The 27,910-nt window shown below is 42.1% G+C and overlaps 1 pseudogene; it reads left to right on the top strand.

Moving 5' to 3' along the window:
* The window catches only part of LOC112236315, a 110,255-nt pseudogene extending 82,590 nt beyond the window's left edge, over positions 1-27,665 (top strand).
* Positions 27,666-27,910: the final 245 nt, after the last annotated feature.

Here is a 27,910-nt window from a genome sequence, read left to right as displayed (position 1 = left end):
AAACTAAGTCAGTTGAAAGGGGGGATCCAAAGACCTTTTTGCTTGTCACCTTATTTGATCTTGGGGTTTAGAGGGAAAAACGGTGTTTCAAGATTATAAAGAGAGTCTCTTTGTTTCAGAGGCTCCTAATCCAGTCATTATTACTGCAGTCTTTATCATTTGTGCTCTGGCTCTGAGATAATGCCTGTGGAATGAATTAGCGGTGTGTTGTTTTAAGACAAGGTGAGACCTAGGGAGCACGCTGGCTAATTACATAGTTGGTCAACTTCTCTCCTAGTTTTATTAGCTCTGAGCTTCAGATAGCCTTGTTTTATTCGCTCGGAATAGAAATATTGACTTTTTAATGAATCCGTAAAACTGTTTCATTCTACACTTGTCTTTTCTTTGTATTTGTGTAGTGAATTTAGGGTTGATTGTTTGCTCATGAACAGCTGTTTTGATAGGCAGATGACAGTGGATGGTTTCACAGGTGAGGTGTGGAAATTGCAGTTCTGCTGTCGTCACAAAGCTTGTCAACATTGCCAGTGTCTTTTCTACTCTAGCAATGTAACCTTGAAAAACAAATGCATCACTCGCAATAGGCTTTGTTCTGTGGGGGCTGTTGAAGGATGACCACTGAGACTCAGAGGGCTGAGGGAGGAGTAGCAGCTCCCTTAACAACCAGCCTAAGGAGTCCACCAGGGGAGGGGCATCAGGATTCTTAATGCTCTCTACTGGTGAGCGGCAACGGCCCAGCGTGGCCTGATTCTGCCTAGGCTGCTGCTGCTTTCTACCGCAGTGTATCCTGCGATGGTCTCCAGATTTCACTCGAAGCCTGACAGGATGTTTGAGAGCTAGGCCACGTGCAGGAATTGCACTCCCAACAGTTTAGCTGAATTGATCAGCTCCCGCAGTGAAAGAAATACCCTTGCTAACTTTCTCTGCGAGTGTGTGTGTCTGGGGGGGGGGGTCAGACGAGTTAATGTTCAGACCGCATCTGTAATTGAGAAGCATATCAAATATTTAGACATCACTCTTGGTATGAGGATGATAATTCATGCCTATTGCAGCGTAAAATTGCATCAGCCCAATACTTGTAATGCAAATTCTAATATTTTGTTCACGTATGCATATAGCAGTATTTTAAATAAAGGTGTTTGTTCTGTGCCTATAGTGCTAAGATATTCTACAACTACTGTGCAGAATAGCTGTGCTTAGTAACAGGGCAGTCCTCTCAATCTTAACTTCTTTATTGCTCTACTGTCTACCAAAGTCTACTTTACTGAACAGTGTATCTTGATGTGTTATCTTCAGGCAGGAAGTGGTGCATCATTTATGATAAAAACACTGTCCCCTTTCCAATGTCAAAGGTAAGTGGTGTTCAGCAAGCACTGGATTGGTCCAGAGATAATGGACCCAGTTGGGTAGTATAGCATCTCCATTCCTTGACACACAAACGCACATACACACCACACACACACTGGCAAAGCAGCTGCCTGTTTTAATTAGTGAACTCTCCTCCTCCTGAGGCATCAGCCCACAGCACCAACGTGGCCTCGTCCATCAAGCAGCCCTAACTGCCTGGCCTAGATGCTGTTTACTCAGCAAAACCCACCTGAACGTCCATGACTTCCCACCACTGATTGACAGAGAGAGGAGACAATCAAGGGTGGTAGGGTGTGAAGTGGGTGGGATTCACCACTGCTATTTCTGTGGAGTTTTCAAGCAGGTTAGGACACTGACGAAATGTGCCCTTGACTGAAGTAAATGCCTTACTTGAGTTGCTCCAGTGGAAACTTAATCATTTCATTCTAAGTGATCCCTGGTCATGACCCCACTCTCCGAGGATGTCTCTGGGGGTAGTGGGATATGCAAAAAACAAAAAATCCCTCCACACACTTTGTGTGAAACAGGACAAATATACTCACCCCCCTAGTTGACCTTTTGAAGTCATTATGTATCCAAAGCTTGGTTCAATATATTTATGCAGCAAGATCAAGATTGTGGGATTGTTGAAGTTGGTTTATCTGATCAGAGTCATGTTATCGGATTATTTCACTGATAGCTGTCAAGGATGCATCTCAACTCTTGTGGCATCCTGTTGTCATTGTCTCCGTTCCTTAATCTCTCCACTAATCTGAAAACAGGCCTTGGATATGCTGCTTTCACCTATCAGGCATCATGGAAGCTACATCTGCAATGTGTTGTCCTCAAAACTTCTGAAAACGCCTGTTGGGTTCTAAAATCTTTCCAAAATTAAGACTTGGATTATTGACATTTTGTGCTTTGTTTTGCATGACTAATAACTTTGTGATCATTGGGTAACACATTGATAGTTCGTGCTCATTAAAGTTTGGGTTGAGAGTGAGAAATGAACACATGAAGCCAATTTGAACCACCAGGAAGGGTGTACGTGCTAGGAGTGTTGATGTTTCCGCCTGGATTAGCCTATAAAACGTACTAATTGGATATGTTAACAGTTTCTAATTATTTATTTTTCACCTACAAAATAGTTAATTCTGTATTTGTGTGATGAGCAGTAGAACCAACATAGTTTTGGGCGTTTGATTTATTATGTCAGTGTGCTTGCTTATTTCAATGATGTAGTCTTTCTGCTTTGTTTCAACATCATGTACCTGCCTATAAACCCATGCATGACAGAGGCGGAACAGTGTATTCTGTTCTCCAGTTCTTTAAGTGGATACCTGTAGTGAATAAACGCCAGTGTTCGCTAAAATATATTTATGCTCAATGTTATGGTATTTATTATGTAGGTATTTGTTTATTCTCATTATATCCTACAGTGAGACTTAAGACCCTTTATAACAAAGCCCTGTTTGTTTCTCCCTGGACTCCTATTCATGACTCAGTCCTCCATAAATCCACTTTGTTTTCCTGTCATCTGATACTTTCTCATTCACTGCCCTTGATTGAAACCGGGTAATTAGGTAATTGACCCAGGAACCTTGAGTGTGTCTGGCGACGCCGTACGTGGCTGCGTGCAAAATCCTTCCGAACTTCAATTCCTCCTTGAAGGAGCTACAGGTTTTTATTATTCAAGTCACTCCCAGGATGTAATCTCTGTTTCCGTCTAGTTCTGTGCTTAATGTCTCTGCCGAGGCATTAGTCTTTGGAGCTCTCTTGCTTTTGCTGTCTGCTCTTGATACATTTCACACAGCCAGAGGAGAAAGGCAGGGGAGCTGTCTATTCTGTTCACACCCTGGAAGCCTGAAAAAAAATACTTTCTGGATTGGAAAAACAAAGCTTCTGAACATAGGTGATGATTGCGAAGAGTCTGGTGCCTCAAAATAACCTACACTATAGGCTTGGATTCTCTGAAGGAACTTTTCCAAAGTTGGATTAAAACGGGATGGATTTGAAGAAGACGTTACATATTAATATGGCCAATATCCTCTGTGCTTTTCACCTTAATCCACAGCCAGGTTATATCCTACAGTTCTCAAAATGTAAGCCCACATTTATTTATTATCCATAAAGGCATGAAGTGCCAAACAACTACACTGAGTCTACCAAACATTAGGAACACCTTTCTAATATTGAGTTGCACCACCACAAAAGGTAGGGACCTTTTGCCTTCAGAACAGCCTCAATTTGTTGGGGCAAGGTGTCGAAAGCGTTCCTCAGGGATGCTGGCCCATGTTGACGCCAATGCTTCCCACAGTTGTCAAGTTGGCTGGATGTCCTTTGGGTGGTGGACTATTCTTGATACACACGGAAACTGTTAAGCATGAAAACCTCCTAACATCTACTACCATGTCCTGTTCAAAGGCACTTAAATATTTAGTAATGCACATTCAACCTCTGAATTGCACACACACAATCCACATCTCAATTGTATCGAGGCTTAAAAATCCTTTAACTTGTCTCCTCCCCTTCATCTACACTAGGGTTGAATGGAGGGAACCCGGTTACCGAGATTTACCGCCCAAAACCAATCCGTTTTCCCGGGATAAATAACTGCCAGATACTGGTAAATTATAATAAATTATTTTTATGAACAGCATGGCGTGAAATGAAACTGCTAAATTATATGAGATGTCTAAATCTGCCTTCTCTATATCCTCTGCATGATGAACCAACCCTCAGGGTGGGGACAGACAGCCCATCTCAGTATGGAGCGCAGTTCACAATGCATGTAGACTTATCATCTCACCATGTTAACTTTTCCCCCCCTTCTGACAGGTACATTTGCTGCAGCATAGCCTAGGATACAGCAACATATAGACCGAATGTGCATCTAATTTACCATCTCCATCTGGCTTTCGAGGGTCACCTTGTTTTTTCATTGCCAAGATGTATTTTTTAATTGCAGCTGCAGAGTTTTAAACCATCACTTGAATATCGTTGCTTTAAATCAGTGCACGCGCGAACACTCTTGCACTCGCTCGAAACCACAACCTACCTGCCAGTGATTGAGAGGATCTACATAGAAGAATGGGAGAAACTCCCCAAATACAGGTGTGCCAAGCTTAGCGTAGTGTCATACCCAAGAAGACTCAAGACTGTATTCACTGCCAAAGGTGCTTCAACAAAGTACTGAGTAAAGGGTCTGAAAACATATGTAAATGTGATATTCAAGTTTTAATTTTTTAAATAAATTTGCTAAATTTCGAAAAACCTGATTTTGCTTTGTCATTACAGGGTATTGTGTGTAGATTGATGAGGAAAAATATTAATTTAATATATTTTAGACTAAAGCTGTACCGTAACAAAATGTGGAGAAAGGGAAGGGGTCTGAATACTTTCCGAATGCAGCGTAGATGTCCGAGCCTACCTCTTTCAGGTAATAAATTCAGTGCAGTGTTAGCCTTATGCCTTAAATTTAGCTAATTAATGATGGGGTATGCATAATAAACTTCTAATTTATACCCTTTGTCTTTTGCTCAATACACAAGGACCTGTTCTCCGCTGGCCTCTCCTTAAAAAACACTCCTTAGCTCTTGGAGTCCCAAGCAGGAAAAAGCTAGACTTGAATAACTTGCTGGACATGATTTATTTTAGCATTTCTTATACCAATAGACTATACGAAGAGGGATGCAATCTCTTTTTTGCTGAATGTTAAATTCAGCAGCCAATAGAACTCTCAGGTACTTTGAAAGAAGAGTGAACACGCGATGGCGGTAGGCTATAGCAGTTATTCATTCAGAACCAGAACCATTCAATCTTCTTGAAGAGACGTGAAAGCCTTCTGCATCTAATTCTATTCAAGGACATCAATAGAATGATGACGATAAGGACAACAAAATGTATTTCATTTAGCTGTTGAAAGGAAGGAAGGAATGATGTAATACTAGAGAAAGAGGACTTAGGCTAATAACATTAGGGGAAATATTATGTATATATGAGTCAGCCTACTAATTTTACATAAAGGCCCTATTATATTTCAAAATCAAATTCGCTAGCCTACAGTGCTTTCGGTAAGTATTCAGACACCTTGACCTTTGCCACATTTTGTAATGCTACATCCTTATTCTAAAACGGATTTGGGGAGTTTCTTCCATTCTTCTTTGCAGATCCTCTCAAGCTCTGTCAGGTTGGATGGGGAGCGTCGCTGCACAGCTATTTTCAGGTCTCTCCTGAGATGTTCGATCGGGTTCAAGTCTGGAATCTGGCTGGGCCACTCAAGGACATTCAGAGATTTGTCCAGAGATTTGTCCCGAAGCCACTCCTGCATAGTCTTGGCTGTGTGCTTAGGGTCGTTGTCCTGTTGAAAGCTGAACCTTTGCCCCAGTCAGGTACTGAGCGCTCTGGAGAAGGTTTTCATGAACAATCTCTTTTGTACTTTGCTCATTTCATCTTTCCCTCGATCCTGACTAGTCTCCCAGTCCCTGCAACTGAAAAACATCCCCACAGAAGGATGCTGCCACCACCATGCTTCACCGTATGGATGGTGCCAGGTTTCCTCCAAATGCGATGCTTGGCATTCAGGCCAAATAGTTTAATATTGGTTTCATCAGACCAGAGAATCTTATTTCTCATGGTTTGAGAGTCCTTTAGGTGCCTTTGGGCATACTCCAAGTGTGCTGTCATGTGCCTTTTACTGAGAAGTGGCTTCCGTCTGGCCAGTCTACCATAAAGGCCTGATTGGTGGAGTACTGAAGAGAAGGTTGTCCTTCTGGAAGGTTCTATCTCAACAGAGGACCTCTGGAGCTATGTCAGAGTAATCTTTGGGTTGTTGGAGCTCTACGGACAATTCCTTCGACCTGATGGCTTGATTTTTGCTCTGACATGCACCAATCAACTCTTGGACCTTATATAGACAGGTGTGTGCCTTTCCAAATCATGTCCAATCAATTGAATTAACCATAGGTGAACTACAAGTTGTAGAAACATCTCAGGGATGATCATGTCACTCCCTGATTTGTTTCACCTGTTCCTGTTATTGTCTCCACCCCCTCCAGGTGTCGCTTATTTTCCCTGGTGTATTTATACCTGTGTTTCTTGTCTCTCTGTGCCAGTTCGTCGTGTATGTTAGTCAAGTCAACCAGTGTGTTTTTCCCCATACTCCTTTTGATATTCTCTTTTTGATAGTCCTTCACGGTTTTGACCCCTGCCTGACTCTGGACTACTTTCCCGCCTGCCTGATCATCCTGCCTGCCCTGACCTTGATTCTGCCTGCCCTTCGGTACCTTTTGAAGTCTGAACTGGTTTTGACCCTTTTTCCTGTCCACAACCATCCTATTGGATGAATAAATATTGTAAGACTCCAACCATCTGCCTCCTGTGTCTGTATCTGGGTCTCGCCTTGTCATGATAGATCAATGGAAAATGGATGCACCTGAGCTCATTTTCGAAATTCTCATAATAAAGTGTTCAAATACTTTTTTAAATAAGGTTTTTCTGTTTATTTTTTTTAAACATTTGCAAAAATATAGAAACCTGTTTTCGCTTTGTCATTATGAGGTGTTGGGTGTAGGTTCCTGAGGATGTATTTGATTTAATCCATTTAATCCATTTCCAAAAAAATCAAGGGTTCTGAATACTTCCCGAAGGCACTGTATATGTGGACAAGAGTACCCATCTGGACAAGAGGAATACCTATGTGAGAATGCTGTTCATCGACTACAGCTTGGCATTTAACACCATAGTGCCCTCCAAGCTCGTCATCAAGCTCGAGACCCTGGGTCTCGACCCCGCCCTGTGCAACTGGGTACTGGACTTCCTGACGGGCCGCCCCCAGGTGGTGAGGGTAGGCAACAACATCTCCACCCATCTGATCCTCAACACTTGGGCCCCACAAGGGTGCGTTCTGAGCCCTCTCCTGTACTCCCTGTTCACCCACGACTGCGTGGCCACGCACGCCTCCAACTCAATCATCAAGTTTGCGGACGACACAACAGTGGTAGGCTTGATTACCAACAACGACGAGACGGCCTACAGGGAGGAGGTGAGGGCCCTCGGAGTGTGGTGTCAGGAAAATAACCTCACACTCAACGTCAACAAAACTAAGGAGATGATTGTGGACTTCAGGAAACAGCAGAGGGAACACCCCCTATCCACATCGATGGAACAGTAGTGGAGAGGGTAGTACGTTTTAAGTTCCTCGGCGTACACATCACAGACAAACTGAATTGGTCCACCCACACAGACAGCATCGTGAAGAAGGCGCAGCAGCGCCTCTTCAACCTCAGGAGGCTGAAGAAATTCGGCTTGTCACCAAAAGCACTCACAAACTTCTACAGATGCACAATCGAGAGCATCCTGTCGGGCTGTATCACCGCCTGGTACGGCAACTGCTCCGCCCACAACTGTAAGGCTCTCCAGAGGGTAGTCGGGTCTGCACAACGCATCACCGGGGGCAAACTACCTGCCCTCCAGGACACCTACACCACCCGATGTCACAGGAAGGCATAAAGATCATCAAGGACAGCAACCACCCGAGCCACTGCCTGTTCACCCCGCTATCATCCACAAGGCGAGGTCAGTACAGGTGCATCAAAGCTGGGACCGAGAGACTGAGAAACAGCTTCTATCTCAAGGCCATCAGACTGTTAAACAGCCACCACTAACATTGAGTGGCTGCTGCCAACACACTGACTCAACTCCAGCCACTTTAATAATGAGAATTGATGGGAAATGATGTAAAATATATCACTAGCCACTTTAAACAATGCTACCTAATATAATGTGTACATACCCTACATTATTCATCTCATATGTATACATATATACTGTACTCTATATCATCTACTGCATCTTTATGTAATACATGTATCACTAGCCACTTTAACTATGCCACTTTGTTTACATACTTATCTCATATGTATATACTGCACTCAATACCATCTACTGTATCTTGCCTATGCCGCTCTGTACCATCACTCATTCATATATCTTTATGTACATATTCTTTACCCCCTTACACTTGTGTCTATAAGGTAGTAGTTTTGGAATTTTTAGTTAGATTACTTGTTGGTTATTACTGCATTGTCGGAACTAGAAGCACAAGCATTTCGCTACACTCGCACTAACATCTGCTAACCATGTGTATGTGACAAATACAATTTGATTTGATTTGATTTGTACTTAATGTTTTGCATACTCAGTGTATGTAGCTTGTATCGTCAAGCTTTTTACCCAACCCACTAATATAGAGCAAAAACCTGCACTTTTACTAACTTGAAAAGCAGACAAATTGATGTGCATTTTGGGAAGAGCCATGATGTATTGTGGAGTCCCTCACCTTCAATGTTGTACTGTTTATTTTACAAGGTGTTCGTTGTTATGAGGCTTGTAGCAGTGATTACAATGAAACCTGTTTTAATGGCATTACACAAGATGGATTAGGGCTAGTTACACATCCGTCACAATGGACTGTCTCTGAGGAGCCACGGCAAGTCTTACACACACACTTCTAATTCCTTCTATTTCAGGTTTCTCTGTCACCGTTGCCAAAGTGTGTTGGACTGGAGATGTTAACAGGCTGTACAGTAAGCCCCCAGGGTAGACACTGCATTATCTAACAGGCTGTACAGTAAGCCCCCAGGGTAGACACTGCATTATCTAACAGGCTGTACAGTAAGCCCCCAGGGCAGACACTGCATAATAGGCTGTACAGTAAGCCCCCAGGGTAGACACTGCATTAACTAACAGGCTGTACAGTAAGCCCCCAGGGTAGACACTGCATTAACTAACAGGCTGTACAGCCTCCAGGGTAGACACTGCATTAACTAACAGGCTGTACAGTAAGCCCCCAGGGTAGACACTGCATTAACTAACAGGCTGTACAGTAAGCCCCCAGGGCAGACAATGCATTAACTAACAGGCTATACAGGGTAGACACTGCATTAACTAACAGGCTGTACAGTAAGCCTCCAGGGCAGACAATGCATTAACTAACAGGCTGTACAGTAAGCCCCCAGGGTAGACACTGCATTAACTAACAGGCTGTACAGTAAGCCCCCCCAGGGTAGACACTGCATTATCTAACAGGCTGTACAGTAAGCCCCCAGGGTAGACACTGCATTAACTAACAGGCTGTACAGTAAGCCCCCAGGGTAGACACTGCATTAACTAACAGGCTGTACAGTAAGCCCCAGGGTAGACACTGCATTAACTAACAGGCTGTACAGTAAGCCCCCAGGGTAGACACTGCATTAACTAACAGGCTGTACAGTAAGCCCCCAGGGTAGACACTGCATTAACTAACAGGCTGTACAGTAAGCCCCCAGGGTAGACACTGCATTAACTAACAGGCTGTACAGTAAGCCCCCAGGGTAGACACTGCATTAACTAACAGGCTGTACAGTAAGCCCCCAGGGTAGACACTGCATTAACTAACAGGCTGTACAGCCCCCAGGGCAGAAAATGCATTAACTAACAGGCTGTATAGTAAGTCCCCAGGGCAGACGATGCATTAACTAACAGGCTGTACAGTAAGCCCCCAGGGCAGACGATGCATTAACTAACAGGCTGTACAGTAAGCCCCCAGGGCAGACAATGCATTAACTAACAGGCTGTACAGCCTCCAGGGCAGACAATGCATTAACTAACAGGCTGTACAGTAAGCCCCCAGGGTAGACACTGCATTAACTAACAGGCTGTACAGTAAGCCCCCAGGGTAGACACTGCATTAACTAACAGGCTGTACAGTAAGCCCCCAGGGTAGACACTGCATTAACTAACAGGCTGTACAGTAAGCCCCCAGGGTAGACACTGCATTAACTAACAGGCTGTACAGTAAGCCCCCAGGGCAGACGATGCATTAACTAACAGGCTGTACAGTAAGCCCCCAGGGCAGACAATGCATTAACTAACAGGCTGTACAGTAAGCCCCCAGGGCAGACAATGCATTAACTAACAGGCTGTATAGTAAGTCCCCAGGGCAGACGATGCATTAACTAACAGGCTGTACAGTAAGCCCCCAGGGCAGACGATGCATTAACTAACAGGCTGTACAGTAAGCCCCCAGGGCAGACAATGCATTAACTAACAGGCTGTACAGTAAGCCCCCAGGGCAGACACAGCATTTACCAACAGCTATGTCAACATCTCCTCAGTAAAATGGGTAGAGTACTGTTTGGGTTCAATTTAAATCAAGTTAAACCAGATTCACGCTAATATGACTTGCATGGTTTTTTCTCCCTTTTGTCATATTGAAGCCAACTTCTTAAGAACAGTTTCCCCTGGGTATGTTTGATAAGGCTTTGAAATGAGAGCCTCATTGTTCGACTGCATTTGTTTTTTGTTGTTTTTGGTGGTATGCTTATGAGGCATTTTTTGGTATTGAATGAATTAGTTTTGTAGATGAATGATTTTGAAATGGACAAATGTTCACATTGTGATTCGTCATTGGATTAGCTAGCTTTTCAGTTATGATTACAGTTTAGAGTCAAGGCCTGTCTTTTGATCCGTCTCACTACAACTAACCTACATGTTGCATTCAAACATGGGAAAGAAGAGCAGGTCTCAGGATTTGATGTCTTGAAATAACCTTTCCAAAAGAAGAGCTTGAAATTACAAATAAGAGCTTGCTGCCTATTTATTTCAGCTGGCATCTTTCAGGCTCGGTCATGAAATAGCAATGCACTTCCTCCAATGAGCATTTGCATACATTACATTGGAACTAGTTGACATTATTACAGTAATTAGTTAGTGTTATAAAAGTAAGTGGGGTATGCAGTGGAAGAATGACAGGCTTTGAGTGTGGCAGGATTTCAGAGGAGCACTGAATGCATGAATGGCTGGCATTTCTGACACTCAATAGCTACGCCTCTGTATAATTAGACTGGCTTCATTTAGCTAATGCCATTGTTGTCCTTGGAGCTAAGCTCCTTGTGAGAAGCTCTTATGACTGAATGGACCAGTAGGTTGGGGGGGGGTTTGATAGTTACATATCGCGATTATTATTTTGGACAATATTTTCATCCTATAGCTGGCTCTCCATCTTCTTTTTATAGAGCCAACATGTTATCAGCACTTATTTCCATGAATTATCCAAATATATTTGCTCCTGCTCTCTTTTGTGTCTCTGCGGCAGACATACACTGAGTGTACAAAACATTAAGGACACCTGCTCTATCCATGAGACTGAACAAGTGAATCCAGGTCAAAGCTGATGTCCCTTCTTGATGTCACCTGTTAAATCCACTTCAATCAGTGTAGATGAAGGGGAGGAGACAGGTTAAAGAAGTGTTTTTAAGCCTTGAGACAATTGAAACTTGGATTGTGATGTTACGTTACAGTCTTATTCTAAAATGGATTTAGTTGATGAGGGAAAAAAGACATCTACAGTGCATTCGAAAAGTATTCAGACCCCTTTCCTTTCTCCACATTTTGTTACGTTACAGCTTTAGTCTAAAATGTATTAAATTAATGTTTTCCTCATCAATCTTCACACAATACCTTATAATGACAAAACAAAAACAGATTTCTAGACATTTTTTCAGATGTATTAAAAATAAAAATTACAACAACGGGAGCAGTGTGCGATGTGCACATCTACGGAGCCTGACTAGGAAGCCGCTCCGTCGGCCCCTTCTGCGGCGCCTTTGTTTCGGGTCGGCTTCTGGGATTAGATCCATTGTCCTGGGTCGTGGTCCAAACAGAGGATCCGCTTCAGGAAAGTCGTATTCCTGGTCGTAGTGTTGGTAAGTTGATTTCGCTCTTATATCCAATTGTCTTTCCCGGCTGTAATAATGTATGTAATGTAAGTAATAATACATTTAAAAAAAATACTGTATAGTTTTCTAAGGCGAGGCGACCATCTCTGTCGGCGCCATCTTGTAAATGATGTCCAATCAATCGAATTTACCACAGGTGGACTCAAGTTGTAGAAACATCTCAAGGATGGTCATTGGAAACAAGATGCACCTGAGCTCAATTTCGAGTCTCATAGCAAAGGGTCTGAATTCTTATGTAAATAAGTTATTTCTGTTTTTTATTTTGAATAAATTTGCAAACATTTCTAAATACCACTTTTTGCCAAGTCATTATGGGGTACTGCGTGTAGATTGAGGGGAAAACATTTAATTTAATCAATTTTAGAATAAGGTGGCAACGTAACAAAATGTAGAAAAGGGGAAGGGGTCTGAGAATGCGCTGTATTTCCCTTGTGCATCACAAGAATGGTCCACCACCCAAAGGACATCCAGCCAACGTGACACAACAGTGGGTAGCACTGGAGTCAACATCAGCCAGCGTCCCTGTGGAACACTTTCAACTTATTGTAGAGTCCATGCCCCCAACAAATTGAGACTGTTCTGTGTCAAACAAGTGGGGGTGTTATCATATCGTGAGGTCCCTGGCAAGTCCCACCTGTAGATATCTGGAAGGCACCATGGGAATTGACAAAGTACAGATGTGGCTTGTGACCTTTCAATCAAAGTTATCAACGTCTCAGTGTGTTTGTGTGGTTTCGTATACAGTATGTACCCGTCAAAGATCCTTTATCTGTTCTCAATGTTCAAAGATCAGTGTAAAACTCTTCTTTGTGCACTGTCACTCATGAATATGCATGAATTGCAGTTAAGTCGTAACGGAGGAAACTTATACACAAATGTCTACACACTGACAGAGCTCCTAGAACGATTTTAATACAGTAGGCTGTGATCTTTAAACTGGAAATGGCTTCCGAAATCCTTAAAAGCACCATATAATTAATATATGATCGGTGAGTAGTTTTATTACTCCTTATATTGCCACTATGTAGCTAGTCACCTTGTCAAGTTCAGGGGTTTTATTACAACTTTAATGGATTATGATGAGTACAATTGTGATTAATGTTTTCTCGCTCTCCCACAGCCCACTGTTGATTTTACCATCAGGGGGAGGTTGTATTTCCCTTTTGAGCAGCTACAGGAGTACATATGATTGGTAAATTGAGTTCACCGCTGAGATTGAATGCAGTGACCCCCATCGAACTCAAACAGTGTAATGGTTTCTTAAGCACACGACATATATTTTGGAGCAGGACCGGAGGCGGAGGCGGCGGCATGGACAGTAGGTCTGTCTGCAGAGACAAGAGCTGTGGCTATGGAATGCAAAGATGAGAATCGGATGGTTTACAGGCTCTGCCTTCACTGTTGAAAGTGCTTCTCAGGGTTCTCTAATTATACTCATCATAATCCATTGAAGTTGCAATAGAAACCCTGAACTTCATGAGCTAGCCGCATAGTGGCAATATAGGTCTATGTGCCTTTTTTCTACAAGGGTTGATTATTTTGATTGTGTAATCTGCCACAACAATGGGTCCACAATTCAGTGGGGACTTTCCAACAATAGCTTGTCTGTAGTGTACAGTATGTGCCTATAACGTGGCTGTGTGATTGGCGTTTTTACTAATTCCAATCGGTCTCCTTCATGTTAACGCATCTGACAAATGTCAACACTTGTCCGAGTTCATTCCTAGGGGTGAGTGACAGATCACAGCATGTATGTGAAGAGGTGTGCAGCCAAGAACAGGGAGACGATGGAGGGGGGAAAGAGACGGAGGGAGGAAATGGGCCACATTATCCATAATCCAGTCACAGCTGTCTTGAGTTTGGTGATACCTCTACCGCAGTTTCCCTCTAATAGCTCGATTTTTCATGGCGGAAAACACCCTGCCACCACCGACATGATGTACGACAACGTCTCTGTTTTCACCCCCAACCTCCCGTCGCGCTGTTCCTGATCCCTTTTTTCACTACAACCCCATGTCTCACATCTCTCGCTTTCTCGCTCTCTCTCCAACTCTCACACCTCTCTCTTTCTCTCACATCTCTCTCACATCTCTCTTTCTCGCTCTCACACTTTTCTCACACCTTTCTCTCACACACTTTTCTCACACCTCTCTCTCTCTCTCTCTCTCTCAATCTTTTGCGTTCTAGTTTGACAAAGCATATGCCTACAGCATCTGCCACATGTTTGGGAAGGAAGGCAAGCGCACAGACTACACCCCCTACAGTTGCATGAAGGTGATTTTGTCAAACCCACCCAGCCAAGGCGACCAGCACGGTGAGGCATGGGCCTGGAGACGTGCTGCTTGAAAAGGGTTATGTTTGCATGCAATACAGTTTTCCTATGAACCCAGTCATAGCAAATGCAAGACAGTGTTTTGAGTTCAATGTCTAATAATTTGATGCATGCAAGAATTCTATTGTCCTGGCATAGGAACGGGTCCCTCTGTTACAATGTTCATCTGACAAACCAATGTGGTTCATGTTATTGATAATATTATTTTAGCAGGTCTTGTGAATCTGCCATCCCCTCAGTTGTAATTTCTCTCTCTCTCCCCCTGTCTAACCCCCACCCGCTCTCTCTCCCCTATCTAACCCCCACCCGCTCTCTCTCCCCCTGTCTAACCCCACCCCTCTCTCTCCCCCTGTCTAACCCCCACCCCCCTCTCTCCCCCTGTCTAACCCCCACCCCCCTCTCTCCCCCTGTCTAACCCCCACCCCCTCTCTCTCCCTATCCCGTCTCACTCTATGACATGGTGGTTGCAGGGTGTCCATTCTGACGCAGTGACCCAGAGCTGCTGAAGCAGAAGCTGTGGTCTTATAAGGTCTCGCCCAGCGGCATCAGTCAGGTAGGTTTGGCTCAGAACACAACACCCTCTAAAACCTCTGTTGTTAACCCATGACACAATGCAACATCAGCTCACTGCAGTTGTCACTAATATGCTCATACAATCCCATCGACCATATTTCCTTTGTATTAATGAATCTAATTTAACCTGGTGGTCTTATTGACATTTAGATATAGATATAAACTCTGCAAATAAAGAAACCTCTCACTGTCAACTGTGTTTATTTTCAGCAAACTTAACATGTGTAAATATTTGTGTGAACATAACAAGATTCAACAACTTAGACATAAACTGAACAAGTTCCACAGACGTGACTAATAGAAATTGAATAATGTATCCCTGAACAAAGGGGTGGGGTCAAAATCAAAAGTAACAGTAACAGTCAGTATCTCATGGACTGCACCAGATTTGCCAGTTCTCGCTGTGAGATGTTACCCCACTCTTCCATAAAGGCACCTGCAAGTTCCCGGACATTTCTGTGAGGAATGGCCCTAGCCCCCCCCCCACCCCCCTTTCGATCCAACAGGTCCCAGGCGTGATCAATGGGATTGATATCTGGGCTCTTCGCTGGCCGTGACAGAACACCGAAATTCCTGTCTTGCAGGAAATCAAGCACAGAACGAGCACTATAGCTGGTGGCATTGTCATGCTGGAGGGTCATGTCAGGATGAGCCTGCAGGAAGGGTACCACATGAGGGAGGAGGATGTCTTCCCTGTAACGCACAGCGTTGAGATTGCCTGCAATGACAACAAGCTCAGTCCGATGATGCTGTGACACACCGCCCCAGATCATGATGGACCCTCCACCTCCAAATCAATCCCGCTCCAGAGTACAGGCCTCGGTGTTACGCTCATTCCTTCGATGATAAACGTGAATCTGACCATCAACCCTGGTGAGACAAAACCACAACTCGTTAGCGAAGAGCACTTTTTGCTAGTCCTGTCTGGTCCAGCGATGGTGGGTTTGTGCCCATAGGCAACGTTGTTGCCGGTGATGTCTTTTTCTTAGGTCTTGGCTGATTTCTTTTGATTTTCCCATGATGTCAAGCAAAGAGGCACTGAGTTTGAAGGTAGGCCTTGAAATACATCCACAGGTATACCTCCAATTGACTCAGGCTAATTAACATGATTTATCAGAGGCTTCTAAAGCCATGACATCATTTTCTGGAAGTTTCCAAGCTGTCAATTTAGTGTATGTAAACTTCTGACCCACTGTAATTGTGATACGGTGAAATAATCTGTCTGTAAACAATTGTTGGAAAAATGACTTGTCATGCACAAAGTAGATGTCCTAACCGACTTGCCAAAACTATAGTTTGTTAAGGAGAAATTTGTATAGTGGTTGTAAAACGAGTTTTAATGACTCCAACCTAAGAGTATGTAAACTTCCGACTTCAACTGTATAGACCAGTCCTAGATGGCAAAAAACAAACACACATTACGGACATAACGTGAAAACTATAAACTCACCAAAACTCAGGCTTACATAAGTCTGACTCAAATTGCTCCCCATGACAATACCAGAAAAAGTGGAAAGGAAGAAAGTTTTGTTCTCTAAAAGTTAGGTGTACTATAGATTAGAATATGTATTCTGTACAGCACAAAATGTAGATTGTCATCACACTTTCTACAAGGTTGACTGATTTGTATTACACTAGGGAAAGTGAGGAATTAATGACTTTTTTCCAGATCTTAGTAAAACAATACAGTTTTAATGTTTATGCACCAGAAGCTGTTATCTGTTAACCATATTTTTATCAAGTGTTTATTTAATACAGGTTTAACCAATTTTCTGAAATCAAATTAGTTTCAGTTGACTTCAGATGCAATTTTCCTCAGGGATTGTTAGCCTCGTCAGTTGTGTTTGGGTAGTTTTAGCATTGATATCCTGTGTGCAGTTGAAACCTACAGTGCTCCAGCTTAGAGCCCAGCTTTTATATATGAGCAGCTCAGCTTAGTGAGATTACAGCTTTGACCGCCTCAGCATTCGTGTCTTTTAAAATGAATCGAGGCATATTTTCAACTGCACTTTTTAAGCACTTTCGATGTGTTCTCTCAACACATTAAACTGGGTTCAATGGTGCATGTAATGAAATAAAGTTCTAAGGCCTTGCTGTTACGTTCTCATGGAGTTATGGACCTTTAGGATGTTAATTTAATTCATGGTCCCCTTTTTAATTGGGCCATAAAGTTCACTGTTTAAAGTCTGGTATGAAGAACATATACACGCAGCCTAACATCCCACAGTATACTCGAGAAATATAATGTTTCAAAGTCGTTTTGAAGTGTTCTGATGGGCAATGACATCTAGCAAAGGTTTCAAAAAGAAGAAAGTGTTTTTTGTGGTAATGTTTTCCTATTCTACCTTGACTAACACAATGCAGTATGGGAGAGCAACCTGAATTGGCAATATATTTTAATTAGAGTCTAGTAATCATGTTATTGTGTATTCTCTGTGGAGATCTAATATAGCATGGTATAATATAAGATCAGTAATGTTAAGTCTAACTCTGCTACTTCATGTATTAAAAGTGCAAGATTGCTCCTTTTAATAGTGCTTTTAATATGGCTCCCAAGTGGTGCAGCGGTCTAAGGCACTGCATCTCAGTGCAAGAGGCGTCACTATAGTCCCTGGTTTGAATCCAGGCTGTATCACATCTGGCCGTGATTGGGAGTCCCATAGGGCGGCGCACAATAGGCTGTCATTGTAAATAAGAATTTGTTCTTAGCTGACTTGCCTCGTAAAATAAAGGATAAAATAGTTGTAGGCTATATTTTTTATTGGCTTGTCACCAAAAGCACTCACTAACTTTTACACTCACAAACTTTTACAGACGGATCAGTTGCCGCCTGGTACGTTGTCATGACATTGGCCTGGGGGTAGGTTTATGACCGTCATAAATACCTCTTCCCCCCTTTTTCTTCTCTCTACCCTAATGATGTTACATTTGCAAACCCCTTGGTTAACATTGAGATTCTGGGAACATCAGAAGGTGGGGGGAAATTAACTATATTCTAGTAATCCAACCAATTGAACATATGCGGTGGTACTTAATGAATCTGATGTCAGTTCGGTTGTCATCTGAGACATTCTCATCAATGATAAGATGACATAAACTCTGCAGTGGAAAGTCTACACATCAGAGTTATCGGATTCACGTGGAATTGTTGTTCCAATGAAATGTTTGAATATGAAATTATTTGTGATGGGATGAAATGTGATTTTAGCTTCTAAAATGTGAGAATTGGGTTTTCAGAAGGTTAGGGCTCTGCTCAATCAGTGGCCCGCCCCTGTGAAGAGTCATGGGTTATAAAACTTTTCAAACACGCCCTCCTCTCCCTTCCCATATAAAGCCTTGACGACAATATAACCTTCTGTTCTGAGGATGTGAGGACGACGGTCCAATGTCAGAATGGTTCAGATAATAACTACAGAACGAAGCCAACATCAGCGTGAGTTTTGGTTGTGAATGGTATTAACTTTGAACTCTTATTCACTACAGAAGTGATACCTCCTAGCCGTTGAGTTAGCAACAGCAGCTGCAAACGAGGTTAGGAAGGAACAGACAGAGTATCCCGTCTATCACACAACGACGTTACTACAACGTATACATTTGACCACCAGAGACATTCTTCAAAGGACTCGGTTTGGCAACACGGCCTTCCATCTACCACCAACCTACCGAAGTGCAGCTCAGAGTAAATATTTATTGCATTTTCCTTTTCCAAATGGGCGGTAATTTAGAATGCATAAGATACTGTATTCACGATAGCACAGCTTCTTCCTTTGTTACTCAGTCTTCATGCTCTTTCACTCAAACCCAGCCCTTTTCTTTTGTGTAACAATCTGTCATATCTGTTCCGCCCGCTAGGGACGTTTTTCTTTATGACGTAATTTGTAATCAGGTTATGATTAATTATGTGTTTGTGTAATTCTGTGTGATTAATTAGGTATTTAGTAAATTAATAATTAAACCCAATTTTGTATTGCTGATTCAACTTGTTAGCCAGGGTTCGTGAAGATATCTGTTACGGTTTTCTAGGTGTGAAGGAGAGTCGGACCAAACTGCAGCGTGTAGATTGCGATCCATGTTTAATGAACAACGTACTACACGAATAAACACAAACACTACAAAACAAAGGACGTAACGAAAACCGAAACAGCCTATACTGGTGCAAACTAACATAGAGGACACTAAGGACAATCACCCACGACAAACTCAAAGAATATGGCTGCCTAAATATGGTTCCCAATCAGAGACAACGATAAACACCTGCCTCTGATTGAGAACCACTCCAGACAGCCATAGACCTTGCTAGATAACCCCACTAGCTACAATCCCAATACATACACACCAAAACCCCAAGACAAAACACACCACAATACAAAAACCCCATGCCACACCCTGGCCTGACCCAATACATGAAGAAAAACACAAAATACTTAGACCAGGGCGTGACAATATCCAAGAATTTACAACTTTCAGATGAGACTGAATTAAGGTGACGATTAATATTGACTGTTATTGATGTAAAATATTTCTACGTCCTTAAGAGTTTATTCGGAAGATAACAGCTCTATAAATATTATTTTGTGGTGCCCGACTCTCTAGTTAATTACATTTACATGATTAGCTCAATCAGGTAATATTAATTACGGAGAAATTATTGTATAGAATAGCATGTCATATCACTTAATCCGGCATAGCCAAAGACACAACAGTATATACTGTACTCTATACCATCTACTGCATCTTGCCATCTTTATGTAATACATGTATCACTAGCCACTTTAAACAATGCCACTTTTATGTTTACATACCCTACATTACTCATCTCATATGTATATACTGTACTCAATACCATCTACTGCATCTTGCCTATGCCGTTCTGTACCATCACTCATTCATATATCTTTATGTACATATTCTTTATCCCTTTACACTTGTGTGTATAAGGTAGTTGTTGTGGAATTGTTAGGATAGATTACTCGTTGGTTATTACTGCATTGTCGGAACTAGAAGCACAAGCATTTCGCTACACTAGCATTAACATCTACTAACCATGTGTATGTGACAAATAAAATTAGATTTGATTTAGACATGTCTTTAGTGCATGTCTTTTTTAGACTGTTGGAGGTCAATTCTGCATGTTTTGAGTACTCTACTTTTAAGCATTCAACACAGTCCATTCTTAGCACTGGTAAAAGTAGCCTTTTCATACCCAGATATTTCTGTCTACCAATCCATAGAAAAAAAAATATATTTCTATGTACAAATAATAATTTGCGTACCAAGCAATCTGTTGAGGACTAGGGAAGGACTAGAGGACAGCGTGCTAGTTTAGTTGAACAGCCAACCCAAGGGGAGCTCATCTCTCTTCAAATGAAATGAATCATTTCTCCCATGTCCCCCTCAGCAACCACCTATAGAATCTCCCTCCCTGGTACGAGTAAGTACTCTACGTTGAGCAGAGGACTCACTGACACTGTTTGTGGTTCAGCCCAGGAGGCCAATGCACCGTAGAGGCCCCTGAGCATAGAGACAGGCTATATAGGCAGCATTATTAAATGTGAGCGACTGAATCCAATGTGAGAGAAATCATTGGGAAGTGATTAATATGCATAACATCGGCCCTCAGTCAACCGGTCTCCCTGGCGCTGCCCAAACAAACACTGCAGACCTCAGAGGCCAGACTCGCCAGACACCGACGTGACATTGCCCGCAATGAGAATGTACGCTAACCGGTTTGTCCTTCAGAATGGCAGTCATTGGTAAAGTGGAACATTGGCGTTTTAATCTCTCCTTAACCTCTTAAAGTCTAAGGAGTGGGGGGTTCTAAGCTGAGATATGGTATTGTTTTAAGATGGTCATACCATAGATAATTTACTATAAAACAAATATTCAATCAAATATTGAATTTGGCCTTTACTACTTATGCCCATGGAAACGCATTGAATAACACATTCATAAATGGCAAAAAAGACGGTCAAAAAATAAAGTGAACTGTCTGTCCTGTATATATAAATGACAAAGCAAAATAACAAAGCAAAAACGTGCCTTTGGAAAGTATTCAGACCCCTTCACTTTTTCCAATTTTATTTAGGTTTACAGCCTTATTCTAAAATGTATTACATAGTTTTTTCCCCTCATCAATCTACACACAATACCCCATAATGACAAAGTCTTCCTGGGAATGATGCTACAAGCTTGGCACACCTGTATTTGGGGAGTTTCCCCCATTCTTCTCTGCAGAACCTCTCAAGCTCTGTCAGGTTGGATGGGTATCGATGCTGCACGGCTATTTTCAGGTCTCTCCAGAGATGTTCGATCGGGTTCAAGTCCGGGCTCTTGCTGGGCCACTCAAGGACATTCGGAGACTGTCCTTGACTCCTGTGTTGTCTTTGCTGTATGCTTAGGCCCATTGTCCTGTTGGAAGGTGAACATTCGCTTGAGTCTGAGGTCTGGAGCAAGTTTTCATCAAGGATCTCTCTGTACTTTGCTGCGTTCATCTTTGACTCGATCCCGACTAGTCTCCCACTCCCTGCTGCTGAAAAACATCCCCACATCATGATGCTGCACCCACAATGCTTCACCATAGGGATGGTGCCAGGTTTCCTCCAGACATGACGTTTGCCGTTCAGGCCCAAGGGTTCATTCAATCTTGGTTTCATCAGACTAGAGAATCTGGTTTCTCATGGTCTGAGAATCTTTAGGTGCCTTTTGGCAAACTCCAAGCGGACTGTCATGCGCTTTTTACTGAGGAGTGGCTTCCGTCTGGTCACTCTGTCATAAAGGCCTGATTGGTGGAGTGATGCGGAGATGCTTGTCCTTCTGGAAGGTTCTTCCATCTTCACAAAGGAACTCTAGAGCTCTGTCAGTGACCATAGGGTTCTTGGTCACCTCCCTGACCAAGACCCTTCTCCCCTGATTGCTCAGTTTGGCCGGGCTGCCAGCTCTAGGAAGAGTCTTGGTGGTTCCAAACTTCTTCCATTTAAGAATGATGGAGGCCTCTGTGTTCTTGGGGACCTTCAATGTTTGAATTATTTGATTGAACCTTTTACCGTGTAAGTTGACTGAGAACAACTTTTTTTGTTACCCTTCCCCAGATCTGTTCCTCAACACAATCCTGTCTCAGAGCTCTACGGACAAGTCCTTCAACGTCATGGCTTAGTTTTTCCTTTGACATGCATTGTCAACTGTGGGACATTATATAGTCAAGTGTGTGCATTTCCAAATTATGTACCACAGGTAGACTCCATTTAAGTTGCAGAAACATCTCAACGATGTTCAATGGAAACAGGATGCACCTGAGCTCAATTTTGAGACTCATAGCAAAGGGTCTGGATACTTATGTCAATAAGGTATTTCTGTTTTTGATTTGTTATAAATTTGCAAAAACAATAATAAACTTGTTTTTGCTTTCTCATTATGGGGTATTTTGTGTAGATTGCTGAGGAATAATTTTTATTTTATCATTTTTAGAACAAGGCTGTAACGTAACAAAATGTGTAATAAGTCAACGGTTTCTGAATGATGTCTGAAGGCACGGTATATACAGTACCAGTCAAAAGTTTGGACACACCTACTCATTCAAGGGTTTTTCTTTATTTTTACTATTTTCTACAACTATGAAATAACACATACGGAATCATGTAGTGACCAAAAAAAGTGTGAAACAAATCCAAATATATTTTAGATTCTTCAAAGAAGCCACCCTTTGCTTTGATGACTGCTTTGCACACTCTTGGCATTCTCTCAACCAGCTTCACCTGGAATGCTTTTCCAACAGTCTTGAAGGAGTTTCCACATATACTGACCACTTGTTGACTGCTTTTCCTTCACTCTGCGGTCCAACTCATCCCAAACCATCTCAATTGGGTTGAGGTTGGGTGATTGTGGAGGCCAGGTCATCTGATGCATTACTCCATCACTCTCCTTCTTGGACAAATAGCCCTTACACAGCCTGGAGGTGTGTTGCGTCATTGTCCTGTTGAAAACAAATTATAGTCCCACTAAGTGCAAACCAGATGTGATGGTGTATCGCTGCAGAAATGCTGTGGTAGCCATGCTGGTTAACTGTGCCTTGAATTCTAAATAAATCACTGACAGTGTCACCAGCAAAGCACCATCACATGTCTTCCTCCATTCTTCATGGATCATCCGTTCACCTACTCTGCGTCACACAAAGACATGGCGGTTTGAACCTAAAATCTCTAATTTGGACTCATCAGACCAAAGGACAGATTTTCACTGGTCTAATGTCCATTGCTCATGTTTCTTGGCCCAAGCAAGTATCTTCTTCTTATTGCTGTCCTAATTAGTGGTTTCTTTGCAGCAATTCAACCATGATTCACCTGATTCATGCAGTCTCCTCTGAACACTTGATGTTGAGAAGTGCCTGTTACTTAAACTCTGTGAAGCATTTATTTGGGCTGCAATCTGAGGTGCAGTTAACTCTAATGAACTTATCCTCTGCAGAAGGGGTAACTCTGGGTTTTCCTTTCCTGTGGCGGACCGCATGAGAGCCAGTTTCATCACAGGGCTTGATGGTTTTTGCGACGGCAATTGAAGAAACTTTGAAGTTGAAAGTTGAATTGAAGTTCTTGAAATGTTTCGCATTGACTGACCTTCATGTCTTCAAGTAATGATGGACGGTTGTTTCTCTTTGCTTATTTGAGCTGTTCTTGCCATATTATGGACTTGGTCATTGGCTCAAATGCATTAAGGAAAGAAATTCCACAAATTAACTTTTAACAAGGTACATCTGTTAATTGAAATGCATTCCAGGTGACTACCTCATGAAGCTGGTTGAGAGAACGCCAAGTGTGTGCAAAGCTGTCATCAAGGCAAAGGGTGGCTATTTGAAGAGTCTGTTGAACACTTTTTTGGTTACTACTTGATTCCATATGTGTTACTTCATAGTTTTGATGTCTTCACTGTTATTCTACAATGTAGAAAATAGTAGAAATAAAGAAAAACCCTGGTTATGAGCAGGTGTGTCCAGACTTTTCACTGGTACTGTATGTGTGTATATATTATTATTTTTACACATATTTAACCCCTTTGTTTAGATAGGCACAAAACTACCTCCATAATTCCATTCATGAAGACAACAACAAAAAATCTCTCTCTAGCGAACCTGATGGATTTTGATGGCAATTTGTTTTATGTTTCTTAGATTGATGCGCCGGTGCGTCCATAGACTAGGGGATTTTAAGATGCTTTTGAGAAACCAGGCCCTGGTCGATAGCTTAAGGAAGAAAATAAAAAAAGTTAGTTGGGATTTTGTGCTTCACATTATTGCAACACAAACCCTGTAAATCACTTATTTTTGTTTGATAACTTCAAGTTATCGCCCTCTTTTTATCTGTACTGTATTTAAGTGTCATGGAAATTATCATTTACGGTAATACTTTGAGCCTCACGTTAATGCCATGCTGTGACATTTCTCCATAATTAGCAACTGCAAAAAAACAAGGGCCTTAACACAAACGCTCCATCTATAATAGCATTTTTTATTATTTTTTATTATTATTTACTTTAGTTTATTTGGTAAGTATTTTCTTAACTCTACAGTGTTGGTTAAAAGGGCTTGTAGTAAGTAAGCATTTCACAGCAAGGTCTACACCTGTTGTATTTGGCGCATGTGACAAATAACATTTGATTTGATTTTGATTAGAATTATTCCTGCAACTGCTTACAGCGTCTAGCCAATGCTATTGGTTAACGTCAAATCGTCTCTTACGCAACATTCCTGTTCTATACAAATAATAATTGAAGATCTCTTTATAACTCTCAACACCTCTCATCTCTGTTTTCGCTCTACTTTCCATTCTTGTTTTCAGATCCTGGAGTTTCGAGGGAATGCACTGACCTGCCAGAAGTACTCTGAGCTGTCACACAGTGTAAGGACGCCTTTCATTCGGGGCCGGATGTAATTGGGGCGGCCTGCCCGCCTTTGTGAGGGCCTTGGGGAGTACCCTGCAGCTCATGCATGAAGTCTCTGGAGGAGCACCAAACTCACATCCATCATTAGTCGTCATAGCCGTTTAAATTGCATGGGTTTATTACGAGATTTTTAGATTAATTTAGCCCTTAATGAGTATTTATTTGATCTAATTTATTTTAGTGGTGGACCTTTGGATAAGCAGTTTCAGTCACGTTCAAGGTTATTAATATCCCTATTTAAGACGGAGAATGTAAAAAAAATGTGGGGCAACTTGTTTTCATTGTTCTTTATGTCTGTGCTGTTATGTACGTTGATCATAGTGATTTCTCTGACATACCGCAGGGTTTGGTAATGTGTTATTTTCGGGAAGCCACTAAAGCGGCAGTTTGGGAAGTTGGTCTCTCCAATGCATGTTGACGATATCCGTCAGATTTTCCGTGCTGCACTGTTAATTCTATTCAAATTGGACGCTCTGCAAACTGACAGGTGGTGTTTTAAACGTTTCGGTGAGAAGGCAATAATCTAGAGATGTCAGTCAGGATTATTTCTTTATCACGTGCCCCTGTCCCTCAGCATTCAACGCAGTTGAAGTGCCAGAATCCCGGTGAGAATGTGGGAATGTAGCACCAAGATATAAATGTTGACTATCTGCTATGTGACAGGTTCATTTGAGTCTGAGAAGGAGAGAAGGGAGCGGTCTTTGATGTGTTGTATTTGCCATTGCTCCGGTGCAAGGTTTATTCAGATGCAGCTAATATCCTCAATCACATTTCAATCTGATAACCCAGTGAGAGTACATGTTTAAGACTGTATACCTTAATCCCCAATATGTTTTAATGGGACAGATTTCTGATCAATCTTATTCAATAAGGTTTTAGACTACCTAGCCTTTTTTGGTTACTTGAGAGTAAGTCACTATGAAAGTCGGTCCCGATGAAAGCCACTTTGCTCCTTGAAGAGAGGACAGGCAAAGGACACTGTCTGTTGTGACTTAGCGACACCCTTGGGGGGGGTCACATTGTTCCTGGTTACCAGCCTAAATTATTGTTATTTGCCTCCTACTGGCTTCAGCTATATGTAACTTCTTTACAACAAAAGTTGCCTTACTTACATTACCAATACATCTAGACTAGATAGTATCATAAATGTCCCTAAACTAGTCCACCATTGCAATTCATCACTTTGATACTAAGCTTAAGGGTTATGATTCATATTTATGGTGATTGTTTCTCCTCTCATTTAGTGTTCTAATTTACTCACATTGTCACGGAGAATGATTTCAATGCCTCTAAAGTGTTTTTCAGTGAATTCTGACTGACTCGTGAATTTATGAAATTTATGACTCATTTTTTGGTGCTGTCGTCCGTACTGCACGTTTGTGACATTAATGCGCAAAGCATAGCTGTTTTGTGAGGTGGGTCTGGGCCATCCCCCAAATCTACAGCCACTCATCTCTAAGTCATCATGGGACACAAAGACGACCAACTAATTTCTCCCTTACCTGCGACTGGGAGAATTCAAACTCTGCCACATGTCCTGCCTGGTTCCAGATCTGTGGGTTTGTACAGATAGATCGTAGTCGTTTCTCCGTCCTTGGCTGTGTTTATTAAAGGTCCAAATATAATACTTAAATGACTAAATATTTACACTGATGATAAATCAAACAATAGAAAGAGTAATGAAATAGTGTCCAGTGGAGCACTCTGATATGCTTCACCTCAGATTAGGGGAGGGGGCAGCAGGGGCGGGGGCTGCAGCAAAATCATTCAAAGATTGATTTGTTTCTGATCTCTGTTTCGGATTGTTTCATGTTTATGCATTTTGTCATTTTTCACAGCCAGAAGGCCAAGTGCCATTTGCTGTAATGTGGTGAAACTGAGACCAATCAGGGTGTAATGGAAAGCTCTCTACTCAGCAACCTGTGGCTCTGAGATTTTTCCCCCATTCCTAAAAAAAAACGCTTAAAAAAGTTTGCTGGACAGACCGTGAACAGAGACAGTATAGTAAGCAGGAGAGATAATGTTTTTTTCTTAGATCAGTACTGAACTTCTTTCTTTGATTCTTGTTTTTGTAAGAAGTCTATTTCTATCGAAATGCTGCTGAGATATGTAGGCGTACCTACCCCCCATGCTTGTTCCAATACAGTCTAGTAGTTAGCTAGCATTTTCCTAGCTAGACAAAGGAATGGGACAATGATCAAGATGATGGCAGGAGAGAGACTAATCAGGTAGACTTCAAAGCTGGTTTGTTCTATCCCAATCACACAGCCAGGCATGAAGATGAGGGAGGAATTGCAGCAGTTCATTACACCAGTACAATGAAAATGGTAAAATAACTGAAGCAGAGTTTTTTTCTTTCTAACATGTCTGTCAAAGCTGACCATCGCTACTCTTTCTAGCTCATTAACATTTGAACCGGTATTCTTTTTACTGTCTGACACCGTACACAACTTTTTAATGTTTTGTGTTGTCAGATTGAGGACTCTGGGCTCTCGCTCAATCACCCCAACCAGTACTGCATGGAGAGCCAGAAGCTGTTAGGTGGTCCTGTGGCTGGGGTGAAGGTGGAGGTGAAGCGGCAGGACAACCCCCCAACACGCCCCCTCGCCAGACACCAGGACCAGGGAACCTGTCTCAGGAGGTGGTAGCAGAAATGACAAAGGACCTGGATTCTTTCTTCCAAGATGCCTGATATTGTCTCACTTATCCCTGATCACATTTCCCCCCTGTCATTTTAAATAAAGCTCCCATCCAATATAACTTTTTTTTACAAAGAGTAATACTTTTCTACACTTCTCTAAAACGCTTTGTTTAGCTTCCGTTTTACCTCGACATGTACGTACAGTGGGCTCCAAAATGACTGGCACCCTGACTGGCAATGCACAAACAATACTTAAACAAATATAAACAATATAATTATAGAGATATACTCAAAATATCAACATGTGAGAAA

This window comes from Oncorhynchus tshawytscha, linkage group LG25, assembly GCF_018296145.1.
Source record: "Oncorhynchus tshawytscha isolate Ot180627B linkage group LG25, Otsh_v2.0, whole genome shotgun sequence".
Classification (NCBI taxonomy): Eukaryota; Metazoa; Chordata; class Actinopteri; order Salmoniformes; family Salmonidae; genus Oncorhynchus; species Oncorhynchus tshawytscha.
This window is presented reverse-complemented; position numbering and strand designations above follow the sequence as displayed.